General features: G+C 50.5%; 1 protein-coding gene across 17 annotated transcripts in view; it reads left to right on the top strand.

Moving 5' to 3' along the window:
* Window positions 1-20,488, top strand: part of SDK2 (sidekick cell adhesion molecule 2) — a 1,552,195-nt gene that overhangs the window by 821,941 nt on the left and 709,766 nt on the right. Inside the window, exon 1 of one of the 17 annotated variants that reach the window (XM_068263139.1) lies at window positions 4,678-4,695. The exons of the other annotated variants lie outside the window; for them this stretch is intronic. The gene's annotated coding sequence lies outside the window, so the exon portion shown is untranslated. Of the gene's footprint in view, window positions 1-4,677; window positions 4,696-20,488 lie in introns of those variants that run through there. 17 annotated transcript variants of the gene reach the window in all.

Raw genomic sequence — 20,488 nt, forward strand, 5'->3', positions numbered from 1 at the left:
TGATGAACTTAGAGAGCCTGTAGTGACATAGGCCTGGTGCACACCAAAAACCGCTAGCAGATCCGCAAAATGCTAGCAGATTTTGAAACGCTTTTTCTTATTTTTCTGCAGCGTTTCAGCTAGCGTTTTGCGGTTTTGTGTAGCGGTTTTGGTATAGTAGATTTCATGTATTGTTACAGTAAAGCTGTTACTGAACAGCTACTGTAACAAAAAACGCCTGGCAAACCGCTCTGAAGTGCCGTTTTTCAGAGCGGTTTGCGGTTTTCCTATACTTAACATTGAGGCAGAAACGCATCCGCAATCCAAAATCTGCTGCAGCCCGGGAGTATGCGTTTCTGCAAAACGCCTACCGCTCTGGTGTGCACCACCCCATTGAAATGCATTACCCTAGCAGATCCGCACCCGCAAGCAGATCGCAAAACGCTGCCGAACCGCTCCGGTGTGCACTAGGCCAGATAGTAGAATGCAGTAAAGAGGCCCTGTAGTGATATATAGCAGAATGCAGTAAAGAGGCCCTGTAGTCACATATAGCAGAATGCAGTAAAGAAGCCCTGTAGTGACATATAGGAGAATGCAGTAAAGAGGCCCTGTAGTGACATATAGCAGAATGCAGTATAGAGGCCCTGTAGTGACATATAGCAGAATGCAGTAAAGAGGCCCTGTAGTGACATATAGTAGAATGCAGTAAAGAGGCCCTGTAGTGACATATAGCAGAATGCAGTAAAGCGGCCCTGTAGTGACATATAGCAGAATGCAGTAAAGAAGCCCTGTAGTGACATATAGCAGAATGCAGTAAAGAGGCCCTGTAGTGACATATAGTAGAATGCAGTAAAGAGGCCCTGTAGTGACATATAGCAGAATGCAGTAAAGAGGCCCTGTAGTGACATATAGGAGAATGCAGTAAAGAAGCCCTGTAGTGACATATAGCAGAATGCAGTAAAGAGGCCCTGTAGTGACATATAGCAGAATGCAGTAAAGCGGCCCTGTAGTGACATATAGCAGAATGCAGTAAAGAGGCCCTGTAGTGACATATAGCAGAATGCAGTAAAGAGGCCCTGTAGTAGTGACATATAGCAGAATGCAGTAAAGAGGCCCTGTAGTGACATATAGCAGAATGCAGTAAAGAAGCCCTGTAGTGACATATAGCAGAGTGCAGTAAAGAGGCCCTGTAGTGACATATAGCAGAATGCAGTAAAGAGGCCCTGTAGTGACATATAGCAGAATGCAGTAAAGAGGCCCTGTAGTGACATATAGCAGAATGCAGTATAGAGGCCCTGTAGTGACATATAGCAGAATGCAGTAAAGAAGCCCTGTAGTGACATATAGCAGAGTGCAGTAAAGAGGCCCTGTAGTGACATATAGCAGAATGCAGTAAAGAGGCCCTGTAGTGACATATAGCAGAATGCAGTAAAGAGGCCCTGTAGTGACATATAGCAGAATGCAGTATAGAGGCCCTGTAGTGACATATAGCAGAATGCAGTAAAGAGGCCCTGTAGTGATATATAGCAGAATGCAGTAAAGAGGCCCTGTAGTGACATATAGCAGAATGCAGTAAAGAGGCCCTGTAGTAGTGACATATAGCAGAATGCAGTAAAGAGGCCTTGTAGTAGTGACATATAGTAGAATGCAGTAAAGAGGCCCTGTAGTGACATATAGTAGAATGCAGTAAAGAGGCCCTGTAGTGACATATAGCAGAATGCAGTAAAGAGGTCCTGTAGTGACATATAGCAGAATGCAGTAAAGAGGTCCTGTAGTGACATATAGCCGAAGGCATCAGGAGCAAACAGATTCCCACCAGTAAAGATTAATTTCTCCTACAAAAAATTCCCAGAGGAGAATCCCTGTGCAACCGGTGAATGGTTTTGATCAGGTGACTGGTAGAAAGTCTGAGTGGCTGGCCGAGATCACGTGATCAAACATTGCTTCCTGTGTGTGGGCAATACCTGAAAGCAAAGGAACACATTATTTTGATTCACCTGAGATCCCCGGCGTCCCTGAGAAAGAAAAAAAATTCTCCAAGATTACCCAATAACTGAACATTACATCTTTTTAATTTTTTTTTAGTGGCCTGATCCTTTAAGCCCTTTGGCATTTTTTCGATCAGAGGCTTGAGGGTTAAGCAAGCCTGCAACACGTTGATGCACTAAGTATAACCGGGCGCATCCGTGTCTGAAAAGTGTAATTGGAGGCATCCAGTCTTTCAATCTCCAGCCGGAGTCCCTGGAGTCGGACACAAAGCTGCAGCCTGTTATTAGTGTGTAGGAAGCTGCAGGAAAGAATAAACTCTCCGACGTTAACAATTCATTGGCGCCGACACCTTGAAAGTTACAGCTGCCTGCGCGGACGGGAAATATATTCTCCATCCCTTTGGAAGGTGGCTGGGGGGGGGATATGTGTGCGCCCGGCTGTTTCATGGATAAGGAGCAGAAATCTATGGGAATTCCGGCATGAAAGGTTGGCACAGTCTTCTGTTGGCTTTCATGGCGTCAGTATAAGCGCCAGCGGAGGCATCTTTGTAGATCATGTATGGTTGGCAACTATTACCGGGCAGGTGTGTGAGATAGGCAGACGGCTTCCCTTATATGGAGCTCAGTTGTGTTATCACTCCACAATCCATATGATGAGACATAAGGCATTGTCTAGGGAAGCGGCGTATGGACCAGCCTGGCACCAGCTACCCAGGTACAAATGACGGAGCTGGGAGCCAAAACACCAGCTGGAATGGGAAAGTATTTTTACGCACAGAAGTCAATAGAAGTATCGCTGTGTACCTAAGAAGATAAAATGTGACGTTGGAGTCCACATTCTGTATTTAATGTTGCAATATAAGAACCAGGGCTGGTGCTACCAAATGGGCAACCTGGGCAATTGCCAGTGAAAGCTACAACGGTAGTGACTCACCGGCCGGCACACGCTCCGCCATGATTCCGTCGCCGGAGGAGAGGCTATACGTGGGCACGTGCACTGGGTCACAGAGGACACGTGCGAAGATTGAAAACGGGTTGCACGTTGCTACGGACATATTTCCCGGGGGCCCCATTGTACCAGGAACCTGCCCTGATCAAAAAATATATAATTACACAGAAAAGCAATCACTTAAGACATAAGAAAATATATAAACAGATAAAAGAGCAACAGACTGTATAGACAGTAATGTGTCAGGTGTTTTCCTGTGGGGTAAAAAAAATGCACCTAAAAAAATGCAAGGTAAGTATTGGGACTTGCCTAACAAACCATAAGATAAAGGATTTGGGAATGCGTTTCGTAGGACAAAGCCTGCTTCTTCAGGCCAGTAAAAGTGTCTGCAGGGCTACACACCTGTACACAGCAATATAGAGATATAGTAAGTGTTTCTGATGCTGAAAACAGGAAAATTACAGTAAAAGTGGATATCCTGATTAGTTTGCTGTATTCTACCATATGTCACTACAGGGTCTCTTTAAGGCTCTGTTCACATCTAAAATCGAAATCGCTGACAGCCACGTTTTGCGTTTTTGTGAGAAATTTTTTTTTCCTCTTCAGCGATTTTCAATTTTTTTTCGCGGTCCTCCCCCCTCCCGGCGCTCTACTGCACGATATGATTTTGGGCAAAGCGCTTTTGTAGAGCGATTCTGTTTTGTCACTTCCTGACGTCAGTCAGGAAGTGAACTCTTTGACCCGGAAAAGAATGCAATGTATTTATTCTTAAAAAACGTGAACGCAATCGCTGCATAAAGCGATTTTGTCAGCGCTCTTCCTATACCTTCCATTAGAACAAAATCGCCCCAAAAATGGGTCCGAAACGCACTAATATGAACCTTCTCATAGTGAATCATTGCACAAGCGTTTTGTGGGCGATTTTGAAAATCGACTGCGCTTGAGAAAAGGCAGAAGGCGGCCCTAAATGTGTATGAGCCCTTAGTCCTCTGTTACTGAGACTCGCCATAGTGGTGGAATTCTCCGCTCAGCCAGAGAGGGCAGTAAAGGGCACACACACCTAAACATGCAACCTAACCAGAGGTTGTGACTTCATCACTCAGCTTCATGGCTGCCCTGCGCATTCAGCTGCCAGGAATGCCCGCTATCTCTCGCTTGCGTCTGCCGCGCCGTCCTCCCCACTCATGTAGAAGCCGCAAACACCCCCCCCACCACCACCAAATTACCCTCCTTATTGAAAGTCGTTTTATGAATAAAACAATTATTCACGTAATTGAAAAAATGTGTTGTTAAATTAAATGCGGTGCTTGCTATTAAAATTTGAGTGCTTTCCTGCGCTGGCGGCGCGAGCCTGTAATTATACCGCTGCTCTCTCTCCTGCATTTATTGGTTTTTAATCTCTTTTTGCGACGTCTCTGGGATGATATTTTACTGTACGGAATAGTGTTCGTCTCCCAGGGAAAAAAGAGATCTGTTTTTACCATCCCCCATTTCGCAGCCACTCATTTATTCCGTTTTGTTTTGCCTGTTGCCGAATGCGGTCTCACTGTGCACCATCGCGCAATGTTAACGGGGAGGTATGGATAAAGTTGGGGACTTTTTGAATCTTGAATTTTTAGGTAGGATGCATTTGCCACTGATCCCCATGGGAGAGTTCTGTTGTGTGACATCACCTGACAGCTGAGGGGAGGTGTAAGGGAATGGGGGCGGAGACGCTGGGAGGAGGAGACAGATCAGACAAGAGGGAGCTCCGTGTGGGATGGGTCAGGTAACTCTAAGGTGGTCCTAATGGTTTCTTCTGTTGCCATGCATGGTTGTTTAGGGGTGGGGCAGGTAAAGCAACAAAACACACATATATACATATATATGTACATATATACAGTGTGTGTGTGTGTGTGTGTGTGTGTGTGTGTGTGTGTGTGTGTGTGTCTGTGTGTGTGTGTGTATGTACACACACATCAGCGATACAGATCATCTAGAGCAGGGGGTCTCAAACTCGCGGGCCATTTGCGGCCCTTGATACAATATTTTGTGGCCCTTGCCGGCAAAAGCTTCCTTATAGTTCGCTTCAGTGCTCCCAAGTAATCCGCCGCATCCCGCCGCTAAACGAGGGCTGCAGAGCCCCCAGATCGCCCGGTGGGCAATCCGCTGGCATTTCCTGGAAGGGGCAGAGCTTTCAGCTTCAGCTCTGCCCCTCCTGACGTCAATTGCCGCACGGATCGCCGCCTCTCACCGCCCCTCTCTGTGAAGGAAGAGTGAGAGGGGCAGGCAGAGGCGGCGATGCACCACGATTGTAAAATTCCTTATGCGGCCCCGCCTCATCCTGACTTTGCCTCCTGCGGCCCCCCAGGTAAAAATGTGTACACACACACACACACCACACACACACACCACACACACACACACACACACACACACACAAACACACACACACACAAACACACACACACACAAACACACACACACACAAACACACACACACACACACACACACACACACACACACACACACACACACACACACACACACACACACACACACACTCTCTCTCTCTCTCCCAGTGCCCAGTGCCTGCAGACACACACACACACACACCCCCCAATCCTTCATATCCCCAGTGCCTGCAGACACGCGCGCACACACACACACACTTTAGAGGATCTGTAGTCAAAATAACATAAAATTGCTTAATTTGTTTTTAATAGTACTCATTCATAAATCATTTATTTGTTGTCTCTCTGTGGAAGTTTGTGTACTGAGGGTTCTAAAGTCAGTATAAAGTATATATGGTCTCCCAGAATGCTCTGGGAGGCGAACTCCGCCAATCTAAACACCCTAGACTGTGACATCACTGGGAGGGTGTCTTTACTTACCAACCAATATATAGATATAGGAAGTGTTTTTGATGTTGAAACCCAGAAATTTACTGTAAAAGTTGGTATCCTGAATATTTCCTACAGGGCCTCTTTAACCCTCTCCCTGCTTGCTCCCTCCTTGCACTTCCTCCTCGCTCATCCCTGCTAGGCAGACTGTACTTCAGAGATGAAACCAACAGAGTTACTGATTTTACAAACAGAAAAATAAAAGGGCAATATAGACGCTCACAGCTGGCTACAGATTGAGCTGGAAGGATCATTTTAATATCATTTAGATGATGAAATAACGTTCGCTGATGTATTACAGCCATTTTTCCTGTTTTGTGAAGGTGAGATTTCCCGTTTACGTGTCCCCGTGGCCCCATGTGCGGCGCTCTCACGCTTCCTCTGCCAGTTTTTAGGCCGCGCGGCAGTCGGTAGCCCCGGGGCGGGGAAGCGTCTCCGAGCTCCGTAAAGTCATTATCCAGGAAAATTGAGCTCATTAAGAGCACATTATAAGATTTCAGAAGCTTAATAATTTCATTTACTTATGTAATTTGTTTATTTATCACACCTAATTATCCGTGGGATCTCTCCTGGAGGACGCCGCTCCTATTTTGGGATCCCTGCGATGCGGCGGCGCCCTGCCAGTCCGTCGCACGCAGGCAATGTTCATGTTTACACGTTGATGCACTGCAGGGAGAGACTGTAGATTAGATATAGGGTGGTAGGGACATACAGTATTCCCTGGGCCCAATATAGCTGTGGCAATAAAACCCTTCCCTTGCCCCTCCTTTGGCTTCTTAATTACCAAGTACATGGATCAGAGATGTAAGTTAATTGTTGCTCCCGTGGGTGGGAAGTTTTCCTCCTGCAGCCACCAGCTCTCCTTTGCCTCAGTCTTTGGCCCTCTCTATTCAAGGCCAGATCCTGACCCGCTCATAAGGCTCTGCCGTTATAGAAATGACAGAGCGAGTGAGCTGCGGCGAGATCGTTGCGAGCGGCGAGAACGTGTGGCATCGGTGTATTGAAATCTACGCCCTGGCAGTCAGGTAGCCATCAAAACAGGGCATAGATTTCAATGAGCACGGTCCTTAAGTAGTTAAACCCGTGAAAAAACAACAACTTGTAGGTCCCTTTTTCAAGGAAAATGCAAAATAATCCGGAATGTTTGACTGGTAACAGTCAGGCACTTGCCAACAGGGGATGTGCATGCTTCCAGCAGGTCTGTCAAACTTCCCACCACCCTGCTTCACTATTAGTGTGCCAACATTGTGTGTACTATTCTGTAGGAGGACTGAGGGCTAGGAGGCAGATAAGAGCGGGTAGATGCAGTGGAGGAAGACCCAGAACTCCGTGCTGGAGCATGTAAGATCTTGTATTGTCCCTAGGCTTATCTGCTAGGGCGGTAGGATATGAGGGGGGGGGGGCTAATGGAGGGAAGCAAGAAGTCTGGGACCACCATCCCATACGCCAGCCCTCATGGGGCTTCTTTCCCGATACTTAAGCCACTGTAGAGGTTAATGAGGTGAAGGGGGTATGGTTAGGAGGTTTGGAGTATGGGTGGTGCAGCATATGGATAGTTGGGGGTTCTACTTTTGAGAAAAAAAATGTGGGATTATACTCCCAATTCTAAAATTTCAGTAACTATTCTTAGTTACATAAAGGAATATTTGAAAGCATTCCCAGGTTACATAGTTTGGTTGAAAAAAGAAAGACATCCGTCCATCAAGTTCAACCAGAAAAAAACCACCATCCTGAACCCGCACATATCACAGTTGATCCAGGGGAAGGCAAAAAATCTTACAAGGCCTGGGCCAATTAGGTTTAAAAGAGAAAAACTCCTTGTCGACTCCAGATGGCAGTCAGATAAATCCCTGGATCAACTCTCCCGGGAAAGTATTCCCTGCGTGTAAAAGCATTTTATTTTCAGGAGTGCGGGTTTACTTGTCTCTACTGATCCACAAAGGCAAGAATCTCCCTGTGTGGCGTCTCCATTCTGCCCCTTTCTTTTCTGCTGAAGAAGCTGTTGTCAGGGCAGTGTGTCTATTTAGCAGGGGAGGGAGGGCGGGGGGAGCAGAGGGAAGGAACAGGGAGATTCTTGCCTTTGCCGATGGCCAGAGATGAGTAAGCCTGCATTCCTCTCTGCAGTGAAAATTAACGATTTTACACACAGGGATTGTGTGGGAATGCTTTTGAATGTTCTTTAATATAACTAAAAGTAGTTACTAAAATTTTAGATATGGGAGTATAATCCCGCTTTAAGTGGGTTTTATCTGTCCTTTATTGGAAGGTTTGATAGAAAGATGTATAAACGCGTCTTGGGTCTGTGCTGTGAGTTGGAGGCGGAGAACAGTCTACAAGATCAGCAGACAGCAGCGGTGGATGAGTCAGACGGTGTGTTGTATTTCCAGGTCAGGGACTCGGGTCTCTGGATCTGTGCTGTATGCATGGCCCGTCTGATGTGTATTCCCTAGACAGATGCCTGTGCTGCCTGGATATGAAGCATGCAATGGCTTGTCACAGGTGGGGGGAGACGCAGGGCTCCCATCTCAAACTAAAAACAGTTTTTTGCCTCAGTTTTTACATCAACCTGCCTCTTCTCCCACCAAAATATCGCCAGCTCTGCCCTCGTCACTGGCTCTAATAAATAAAGTTTAGAAAGCAATACAGCGCCAGTGCGATCCAACATGAGGGCTGGAACCTGCTAGAGCGTTTTTTTGAGCATTTAGGGAGCGCTTTAAATCTATAGTGATTTCCCTAAACACTCTGCCCATGTAAATAAATGTAACATTCCACAGTAGCGATTGCGATTAGCAAAATCACAATCACGGGATACGCAGCATTTGCGCTTCAATGTAAAGTATTGAAGCGCTGGCAAATCACTTATGAATCGCTATGCATAGCGATTTGTGTGCAGGTTTAAATTACTGCAAACTGTTAAAAATAATTGAAAGGACCAATCAGAATTAAAACCGCTAATTGCAAATCGTTATCACAATCGCTGGCAAAAAGCTGAGACTTTTAAAGATTGCTCTCAAAATCGCTGTACAACACTCATGAAATCGCTTACGAAATGCTCATTAAAAACGCTAGCGATTGCGGTAGAGATTTGTAGTGGCTTCCAGGCCTAAAGCATAGTGACCGCAGTGACAACGTTCAGCTAGGAGGCAGTTCAGTGTCCGCTTCAATAGATTCTTGGGGTCCGGAGCACATGCGCTTACGCCGTAGGTTTCTATGGGAACCGCATCCGCTGTCCGGGGTGACTGGGCAGGGTGGGACTTTGAGTTTGTGTTCCAGTCCGATTGACAGTGTGAACGCATCCTATAAACAACACAGGATCTGTTCAGCGTCCGTTTTTATTTTGTTGGCAATCTGCAAAACGGGATGCTTTGACTGGCAGTGTGAACCTATGCGATCTCACATACCAGATCATAGTGAGAGGTAAACCTGAAGTGAGAGGGTGCCATGTTATTTCCTGTTGAAAAATACCAGTTGCCTGGCAGCCCTGCTGATCTATTTGGCTGCAGTAGAGTCTGAATCACACCAGAAACAAGCATGCAGCTAATCTTGTCAGATCGGACAAGAATGTCAAACACCTGATCTGCTGCATGCTTGTTCAGGGTCTATGGATAGATACTTTGAAGGCTGCCGGAGGCTGAACAATTGCATTTGGCAAGTATTAGATTTTAGTGTCGTTTTTGGTGAAATCTATTAACAAAAAACAGCTGTGCAATACAGTGAAAAGCTATGACGCGATTGATCAACCACCGATTCTGCCCACCCCTGATCAATGCGAATCTACCATCCTGTCTGATCAATCATTTCGGTCTATTTTTGGACAAAATCAATTTTTTTTTTTGGGGGGGGGGGGGGGGGAATCGAAATTACAATCAATTGGACATGCTGGGGTTTAGATTTCTGGCAGATTCGCTCAGAATAATTCAGATGGTTGATTTCCAAGCTGTTCACCCTTCCAGGTATCTCTAAAGAGAATTAAGGAGTAACTGTAGTGAAAATAACATTATAAACGAATATTGCAAAAAGCAAGCTTGTTTATTCATGAATGATAGTCAGTGGTTGCCCATTGCAAAATCTTTCCTCTCCCTGATTTACTTTCTGACATTTATCACAAGTGGTGACATCTGAAGTCCTGTTAGATAATCTCTGTGGAATGTTTGGTTACTGAGAGTTCAGAATCCAGTAAAAACAATGCCTTGTCTCCCAGAATGCTCTGGGAGAATTTCTGATTCTGACACCTGGATATTTACCATAAAAGTTGGTATCCTGAATAATTTACTGCGTTCTATTACAAGTCATTACATGGCCTCTTTAAAACAGGGTCAGTTCCATCGCCATGGTAGCAGCTCCTGTAATGCTGGGGGACAGTCTGTAGTCTGCAGTCTGTGCTCTGCCCAGAGGTCTCTCTCTTAGAATAATGAAATAAACCTGCTTTTGCTTTGATACACTAACCTGAGGAGTCCCCGATAGTTGGGGGGTTATTTTTAGTTGTTCTCCTCAGGGGCCTCCTCTGCTCTCTGTATCGCTGACGTCCCCTGCTTTACCTGCTGGGAGCTGACACAGACCTCGCCAGCAAAACAGCTCCAACTTGCAAGCTCGCTTAAATAACAGATTTTAACAGAAAAGACAACAGTGAAGCACAAATGAATGCTCTGAGCCTAACTGCGGGCACAGGCGGGATAAAAGTACCGCTAACTGCCACCCTTCCTGAGCCTAACTGCGGGCGCAGGAGGGATAAAAGCATCGCTAACCGCCACCCTTCCTGAGCCTAACTGCGGGCGCAGGAGGGATAAAAGCATCGCTAACCACCACCATTCCTGAGCCTAACTGCGGGCACAGGAGGGATAAAAGTACCACTAACTGCCACCCTTCCTGAGCCTAACTGCGGGCACAGGAGGGATAAAAGCATCGCTAACTGCCACCCTTCCTGAGCCTAACTGCGGACACAGGAGGGATAAAAGTATCGCTAACCGCCACCCTTCCTGAGCCTTACTGCGGGCACAGGCGGGATAAAAGTATCGCTAACCACCACCATTCCTGAGCCTAACTGCGGGCACAGGAGGGATAAAAGTACCGCTAACTGCCACCCTTCCTGAGCCTAACTGCGGGCGCAGGAGGGATAAAAGCATCGCTAACCGCCACCCTTCCTGAGCCTAACTGCGGGCACAGGAGGGATAAAAGTATTGCTAACCACCACCCTTCCTGATCCTAACTGCGGGCACAGGCGGGATAAAAGTATCGCTAACCACCACCCTTCCTGAGCCTAACTGCGGGCACAGGAGGGATAAAAGTATCGCTAACCGCCACCCTTCCTGAGCCTAACAGCGGGCACAGGCGGGATAAAAGTATCGCTAACCGCCACCCTTCCTGATCCTAACTGCGGGCGCAGGAGGGATAAAAGCATCGCTAACTGCCACCCTTCATGAGCCTAACTGCGGGCACAGGAGGGATAAAAGCATCGCTAACCGCCACCCTTCCTGAGCCTAACTGCGGGCGCAGGAGGGATAAAAGCATCGCTAACCACCACCATTCCTGAGCCTAACTGCGGGCACAGGAGGGATAAAAGTACCACTAACTGCCACCCTTCCTGAGCCTAACTGCGGGCACAGGAGGGATAAAAGCATCGCTAACTGCCACCCTTCCTGAGCCTAACTGCGGACACAGGAGGGATAAAAGTATCGCTAACCGCCACCCTTCCTGAGCCTTACTGCGGGCACAGGCGGGATAAAAGTATCGCTAACCACCACCATTCCTGAGCCTAACTGCGGGCACAGGAGGGATAAAAGTACCGCTAACTGCCACCCTTCCTGAGCCTAACTGCGGGCGCAGGAGGGATAAAAGCATCGCTAACCGCCACCCTTCCTGAGCCTAACTGCGGGCACAGGAGGGATAAAAGTATTGCTAACCACCACCCTTCCTGATCCTAACTGCGGGCACAGGCGGGATAAAAGTATCGCTAACCACCACCCTTCCTGAGCCTAACTGCGGGCACAGGAGGGATAAAAGTATCGCTAACCGCCACCCTTCCTGAGCCTAACAGCGGGCACAGGCGGGATAAAAGTATCGCTAACCGCCACCCTTCCTGATCCTAACTGCGGGCGCAGGAGGGATAAAAGCATCGCTAACTGCCACCCTTCATGAGCCTAACTGCGGGCACAGGAGGGATAAAAGCATCGCTAACCGCCACCCTTCCTGAGCCTAACTGCGGGCGCAGGAGGGATAAAAGTATCGCTAACCACCACCCTTCCTGAGCCTAACTGCGGGCACAGGAGGGATAAAAGTATCGCTAACCGCCACCCTTCCTGAGCCTAACTGCGGGCACAGGAGGGATAAAAGTATCGCTAACCGCCACCCTTCCTGAGCCTAACTGCGGGCACAGGAGGGATAAAAGTATCGCTAACCACCACCCTTCCTGAGCCTAACTGCGGGCACAGGAGGGATAAAAGTATCGCTAACCGCCACCCTTCCTGAGCCTAACTGCGGGCACAGGAGGGATAAAAGTATCACTAACTGCCACCCTTCCTGATCCTAACTGCGGGCGCAGGAGGGATAAAAGCATCGCTAACTGCCACCCTTCCTGAGCCTAACTGCGGGCACAGGAGGGATAAAAGTATCGCTAATGCCACCCTTCCTGAGCCTAACTGCGGGCACAGGCGGGATAAAAGTACCGCTAACTGCCACCCTTCCTGAGCCTAACTGCGGGCGCAGGAGGGATAAAAGCATCGCTAACCGCCACCCTTCCTGAGCCTAACTGCGGGCGCAGGAGGGATAAAAGCATCGCTAACCACCACCATTCCTGAGCCTAACTGCGGGCACAGGAGGGATAAAAGTACCACTAACTGCCACCCTTCCTGAGCCTAACTGCGGGCACAGGAGGGATAAAAGCATCGCTAACTGCCACCCTTCCTGAGCCTAACTGCGGACACAGGAGGGATAAAAGTATCGCTAACCGCCACCCTTCCTGAGCCTTACTGCGGGCACAGGCGGGATAAAAGTATCGCTAACCACCACCATTCCTGAGCCTAACTGCGGGCACAGGAGGGATAAAAGTACCGCTAATGCCACCCTTCCTGAGCCTAACTGCGGGCACAGGAGGGATAAAAGTATCGCTAACCACCACCCTTCCTGAGCCTAACTGCGGGCACAGGAGGGATAAAAGTATCGCTAACCACCACCCTTCCTGAGCCTAACTGCGGGCACAGGAGGGATAAAAGTATTGCTAACTGCCACCCTTCCTGAGCCTAACTGCGGGTACAGGCGGGATAAAAGTATCGCTAACTGCCACCCTTCCCTGAGCCTAACTGCGGGCACAGGAGGGATAAAAGTATCGCTAACCACCACCCTTCCTGAGCCTAACTGCGGGCACAGGCGGGATAAAAGTATCGCTAACCGCCACCCTTCCTGATCCTAACTGCGGGCACAGGAGGGATAAAAGTATCGCTAACCGCCACCCTTCCTAATCCTAACTGCGGGCACAGGAGGGATAAAAGTATCGCTAACTGCCACCCTTCCTGAGCCTGACTGCGGGCACAGGAGGGATAACAGTATCGCTAACTGCCACCCTTCCTGAGCCTAACTGCGGGCACAGGAGGGATAAAAGTATCGCTAACTGCCACCCTTCCTGAGCCTAACTGCGGGCACAGGAGGGATAAAAGCATCGCTAACCGCCACCCTTCCTGAGCCTAACTGCGGGCACAGGAGGGATAAAAGTATCACTAACTGCCACCCTTCCTGAGCCTAACAGCGGGCGCAGGAGGGATAAAAGTATTGCTAACTGCCACCCTTCCTGAGCCTAACTGCGGGTACAGGCGGGATAAAAGTATCGCTAACTGCCACCCTTCCCTGAGCCTAACTGCGGGCACAGGAGGGATAAAAGTATCGCTAACCACCACCATTCCTGAGCCTAACTGCGGGCACAGGCGGGATAAAAGTATCGCTAACCGCCACCCTTCCTGGGCCTAACTGCGGGCACAGGAGGGATAAAAGTATCACTAACCACCACCCTTCCTGAGCCCAACTGCGGGCACAGGAGGGATAAAAGTATCGCTAACTGCCACCCTTCCTGAGCCTAACTGCGGGCACAGGAGGGATACAAGTATTGCTAACTACCCTTCCTGAGCCTAACTGCGGGCACAGGAGGGATAGAAGTATCGCTAACCGCCACCCTTCCTGATCCTAACTGCGGGCGCAGGAGGGATAAAAGCATCGCTAACTGCCACCCTTCCTGAGCCTAACTGCGGGCACAGGAGGGATAAAAGTATCGCTAACCGCCACCCTTTATGAGCCTAACTGCGGGCACAGGAGGGATAACAGTATCGCTAACTGCCACCCTTCCTGAGCCTGACTGCGGGCACAGGAGGGATAAAAGTATCGCTAACTGCCACCCTTCCTGAGCCTAACTGCGGGCACAGGAGGGATAAAAGTATCGCTAACTGCCACCCTTCCTGAGCCTAACTGCGGGCACAGGAGGGATAAAAGTATCGCTAATGCCACCCTTCCTGAGCCTAACTGCGGGCACAGGAGGGATAAAAGTATCGCTAATGCCACCCTTCCTGAGCCTAACTGCGGGCACAGGCGGGATAAAAGTATCGCTAACCGCCACCCTTCCTAATCCTAACTGCGGGCACAGGAGGGATAAAAGTATCGCTAACTGCCACCCTTCCTGAGCCTGACTGCGGGCACAGGAGGGATAACAGTATCGCTAACTGCCACCCTTCCTGAGCCTAACTGCGGGCACAGGAGGGATAAAAGCATCGCTAACCGCCACCCTTCCTGAGCCTAACTGCGGGCACAGGAGGGATAAAAGTATTGCTAACCACCACCCTTCCTGATCCTAACTGCGGGCACAGGAGGGATAAAAGTATCGCTAACCACCCTTCCTGAGCCTAACTGCGGGCACAGGAGGGATAAAAGTATCACTAACTGCCACCCTTCCTGAGCCTAACTGCGGGCACAGGAGGGATAAAAGTATCGCTAACCACCCTTCCTGAGCCTAACTGCGGGCGCAGAAGGGATAAAAGCATCGCTAACCGCCACCCTTCCTGAGCCTAACTGCGGGCACAGGAGGGATAAAAGTATTGCTAACCACCACCCTTCCTGATCCTAACTGTGGGCACAGGAGGGATAAAAGTATCGCTAACCACCACCATTCCTGAGCCTAACTGCGGGCACAGGAGGGATAAAAGTATCACTAACTGCCACCCTTCCCTGAGCCTAACTGCGGGCACAGGAGGGATAAAAGTATCGCTAACCGCCACCCTTCCTGAGCCTAACTGCGGGCACAGGAGGGATAAAAGTATCGCTAACTGCCACCCTTCCTGAGCCTAACTGCGGGCACAGGAGGGATAAAAGTATCGCTAACTGCCACCCTTCCCTGAGCCTAACTGCGGACACAGGAGGGATAAAAGTATCGCTAACCGCCACCCTTCCTGAGCCTAACTGCGGGCACAGGAGGGATAAAAGTATCGCTAACCGCCACCCTTCCTGAGCCTAACTGCGGGCACAGGAGGGATAAAAGTATTGCTAACTGCCACCCTTCCTGAGCCTAACTGCGGGCAGAGGAGGGATAAAAGTGTCACTAACTGCCACCCTTCCCTGAGCCTAACTGCGGGCACAGGAGGGATAAAAGTATCGCTAACCACCACCCTTCCCTGAGCCTAACTGCGGGCACAGGAAGGATAGAAGTATCGCTAACCGCCACCCTTCCTGAGCCTAACTGCGGGCACAGGCGGGATAAAAGTATCGCTAACCACCCTTCCTGAGCCTAACTGCGGGCACAGGAGGGATAAAGGTATCGCTAACCGCCACCCTTCCTGAGCCTAACTGCGGGCACAGGAAGGATAGAAGTATCGCTAACCGCCACCCTTCCTGAGCCTAACTGCGGGCACAGGCGGGATAAAAGTATCGCTAACTGCCACCCTTCATGAGCCTAACTGCGGGCACAGAAGGGATAAAAGTATCGCTAACCACCACCCTTCCTGAGCCTAACTGCGGGCACAGGAGGGATAAAAGTATCGCTAACCACCCTTCCTGAGCCTAACTGCGGGCACAGGAGGGATAAAATTATCGCTAACTGCCACCCTTCCTGATCCTAACTGCGGGCACAGGAGGGATAAAAGTATCACTAACTGCCACCCTTGATGAGCCTAACTGCGGGCACAGAAGGGATAAAAGTATCGCTAACCACCACCCTTCCTGAGCCTAACTGCGGGCACAGGAGGGATAAAAGTATTGCTAACCACCACCCTTCCTGATCCTAACTGCGGGCACAGGCGGGATAAAAGTATCGCTAACCACCACCCTTCCTGAGCCTAACTGCGGGCACAGGAGGGATAAAAGTATCGCTAACCGCCACCCTTCCTGAGCCTAACAGCGGGCACAGAAGGGATAAAAGTATCGCTAACCGCCACCCTTCCTGAGCCTTACTGCGGACACAGGAGGGATAAAAGTATCGCTAACCGCCACCCTTCCTGATCCTAACTGCGGGCGCAGGAGGAATAAAAGCATCGCTAACTGCCACCCTTCATGAGCCTAACTGCGGGCACAGGAGGGATAAAAGCATCGCTAACCGCCACCCTTCCTGAGCCTAACTGCGGGCACAGGAGGGATAAAAGCATCGCTAACCGCCACCCTTCCTGAGCCTAACTGCGGGCACAGGAGGGATAAAAGCATCGCTAACCGCCACCCTTCCTGAGCCTAACTGCGGGCACAGGCGGGATAAAAGCATCGCTAACCGCCACCCTTCCTGAGCCTAACTGCGGGCACAGGAGGGATAAAAGTATCGCTAACCGCCACCCTTCCTGAGCCTAACAGCGGGCACAGGCGGGATAAAAGTATCGCTAACCGCCACCCTTCCTGATCCTAACTGCGGGCGCAGGAGGGATAAAAGCATCGCTAACTGCCACCCTTCCTGAGCCTAACTGCGGGCACAGGAGGGATAAAAGTATCGCTAACCGCCACCCTTTATGAGCCTAACTGCGGGCACAGGAGAGATAACAGTATCGCTAACTGCCACCCTTCCTGAGCCTGACTGCGGGCACAGGAGGGATAAAAGTATCGCTAATCACCCTTCCTGAGCCTAACTGCGGGCACAGGAGGGATAAAAGTATCGCTAACTGCCACCCTTCCTGAGCCTAACTGCGGGCACAGGAGGGATAAAAGTATCGCTAACCGCCACCCTTCCTGGGCCTAACTGCGGGCACAGGAGGGATAAAAGTATCGCTAACCGCCACCCTTCCTGAGCCTAACTGCGGGCACAGGAGGGATAAAAGTATCGCTAATGCCACCCTTCCTGAGCCTAACTGCGGGCACAGGAGGGATAAAAGTATCGCTAATGCCACCCTTCCTGAGCCTAACTGCGGGCACAGGAGGGATAAAAGTATCGCTAACCGCCACCCTTCCTGATCCTAACTGCGGGCACAGGAGGGATAAAAGTATCGCTAACCGCCACCCTTCCTAATCCTAACTGCGGGCACAGGAGGGATAAAAGTATCGCTAACTGCCACCCTTCCTGAGCCTGACTGCGGGCACAGGAGGGATAACAGTATCGCTAACTGCCACCCTTCCTGAGCCTAACTGCGGGCACAGGAGGGATAAAAGCATCGCTAACCGCCACCCTTCCTGAGCCTAACTGCGGGCACAGGAGGGATAAAAGTATTGCTAACCACCACCCTTCCTGATCCTAACTGCGGGCACAGGAGGGATAAAAGTATCGCTAACCACCACCATTCCTGAGCCTAACTGCGGGCACAGGAGGGATAAAAGTATCACTAACTGCCACCCTTCCCTGAGCCTAACTGCGGGCACAGGAGGGATAAAAGTATCGCTAACCGCCACCCTTCCTGAGCCTAACTGCGGGCACAGGAGGGATAAAAGTATCGCTAACTGCCACCCTTCCCTGAGCCTAACTGCGGGCACAGGAGGGATAAAAGTATCGCTAACCGCCACCCTTCCTGAGCCTAACTGCGGGCACAGGAGGGATAAAAGTATCGCTAACCGCCACCCTTCCTGAGCCTAACTGCGGGCACAGGAGGGATAAAAGTATCGCTAACTGCCACCCTTCCTGAGCCTAACTGCGGGCAGAGGAGGGATAAAAGTGTCACTAACTGCCACCCTTCCCTGAGCCTAACTGCGGGCACAGGAGGGATAAAAGTATCGCTAACCACCACCCTTCCCTGAGCCTAACTGCGGGCACAGGAAGGATAGAAGTATCGCTAACCGCCACCCTTCCTGAGCCTAACTGCGGGCACAGGCGGGATAAAAGTATCGCTAACCACCCTTCCTGAGCCTAACTGCGGGCACAGGAGGGATAAAGGTATCGCTAACCGCCACCCTTCCTGAGCCTAACTGCGGGCACAGGAAGGATAGAAGTATCGCTAACCGCCACCCTTCCTGAGCCTAACTGCGGGCACAGGCGGGATAAAAGTATCGCTAACTGCCACCCTTCATGAGCCTAACTGCGGGCACAGGAGGGATAAAAGTATCGCTAACCACCACCCTTCCTGAGCCTAACTGCGGGCACAGGAAGGATAGAAGTATCGCTAACCGCCACCCTTCCTGAGCCGAACTGCGGGCACAGGCGGGATAAAAGTATCGCTAACTGCCACCCTTCATGAGCCTAACTGCGGGCACAGGAGGGATAAAAGTATCGCTAACTGCCACCCTTCATGAGCCTAACTGCGGGCACAGGAGGGATAAAAGTACCGCTAACCGCCACCCTTCCTGATCCTAACTGCGGGCGCAGGAGGGATAAAAGCATCGCTAACTGCCACCCTTCCTGAGCCTAACTGCGGGCACAGGAGGGATAAAAGTATCGCTAACCGCCACCCTTTATGAGCCTAACTGCGGGCACAGGAGAGATAACAGTATCGCTAACTGCCACCCTTCCTGAGCCTGACTGCGGGCACAGGAGGGATAAAAGTATCGCTAATCACCCTTCCTGAGCCTAACTGCGGGCACAGGAGGGATAAAAGTATCGCTAACTGCCACCCTTCCTGAGCCTAACTGCGGGCACAGGAGGGATAAAAGTATCGCTAACCGCCACCCTTCCTGGGCCTAACTGCGGGCACAGGAGGGATAAAAGTATCGCTAACCGCCACCCTTCCTGAGCCTAACTGCGGGCACAGGAGGGATAAAAGTATCGCTAATGCCACCCTTCCTGAGCCTAACTGCGGGCACAGGAGGGATAAAAGTATCGCTAATGCCACCCTTCCTGAGCCTAACTGCGGGCACAGGAGGGATAAAAGTATCGCTAACCGCCACCCTTCCTGATCCTAACTGCGGGCACAGGAGGGATAAAAGTATCGCTAACCGCCACCCTTCCTAATCCTAACTGCGGGCACAGGAGGGATAAAAGTATCGCTAACTGCCACCCTTCCTGAGCCTGACTGCGGGCACAGGAGGGATAACAGTATCGCTAACTGCCACCCTTCCTGAGCCTAACTGCGGGCACAGGAGGGATAAAAGCATCGCTAACCGCCACCCTTCCTGAGCCTAACTGCGGGCACAGGAGGGATAAAAGTATTGCTAACCACCACCCTTCCTGATCCTAACTGCGGGCACAGGAGGGATAAAAGTATCGCTAACCACCACCATTCCTGAGCCTAACTGCGGGCACAGGAGGGATAAAAGTATCACTAACTGCCACCCTTCCCTGAGCCTAACTGCGGGCACAGGAGGGATAAAAGTATCGCTAACCGCCACCCTTCCTGAGCCTAACTGCGGGCACAGGAGGGATAAAAGTATCGCTAACTGCCACCCTTCCCTGAGCCTAACTGCGGGCACAGGAGGGATAAAAGTATCGCTAACCGCCACCCTTCCTGAGCCTAACTGCGGGCACAGGAGGGATAAAAGTATCGCTAACCGCCACCCTTCCTGAGCCTAACTGCGGGCACAGGAGGGATAAAAGTATCGCTAACTGCCACCCTTCCTGAGCCTAACTGCGGGCAGAGGAGGGATAAAAGTGTCACTAACTGCCACCCTTCCCTGAGCCTAACTGCGGGCACAGGAGGGATAAAAGTATTGCTAACCACCACCCTTCCCTGAGCCTAACTGCGGGCACAGGAAGGATAGAAGTATCGCTAACCGCCACCCTTCCTGAGCCTAACTGCGGGCACAGGCGGGATAAAAGTATCGCTAACCACCCTTCCTGAGCCTAACTGCGGGCACAGGAGGGATAAAGGTATCGCTAACCGCCACCCTTCCTGAGCCTAACTGCGGGCACAGGAAGGATAGAAGTATCGCTAACCGCCACCCTTCCTGAGCCTAACTGCGGGCACAGGCGGGATAAAAGTATCGCTAACTGCCACCCTTCATGAGCCTAACTGCGGGCACAGGAGGGATAAAAGTATCGCTAACCACCACCCTTCCTGAGCCTAACTGCGGGCACAGGAAGGATAGAAGTATCGCTAACCGCCACCCTTCCTGAGCCGAACTGCGGGCACAGGCGGGATAAAAGTATCGCTAACTGCCACCCTTCATGAGCCTAACTGCGGGCACAGGAGGGATAAAAGTATCGCTAACTGCCACCCTTCATGAGCCTAACTGCGGGCACAGGAGGGATAAAAGTACCGCTAACCGCCACCCTTCCTGAGCCTAACTGCGGGCACAGGAAGGATAGAAGTATCGCTAACCGCCACTCTTCCTGAGCCTAACTGCGGGCACAGGCGGGATAAAAGTATCGCTAACTGCCACCCTT

This window comes from Hyperolius riggenbachi, chromosome 12 (assembly GCF_040937935.1).
Source record: "Hyperolius riggenbachi isolate aHypRig1 chromosome 12, aHypRig1.pri, whole genome shotgun sequence".
NCBI classification, from domain to species: domain Eukaryota; kingdom Metazoa; phylum Chordata; class Amphibia; order Anura; family Hyperoliidae; genus Hyperolius; species Hyperolius riggenbachi.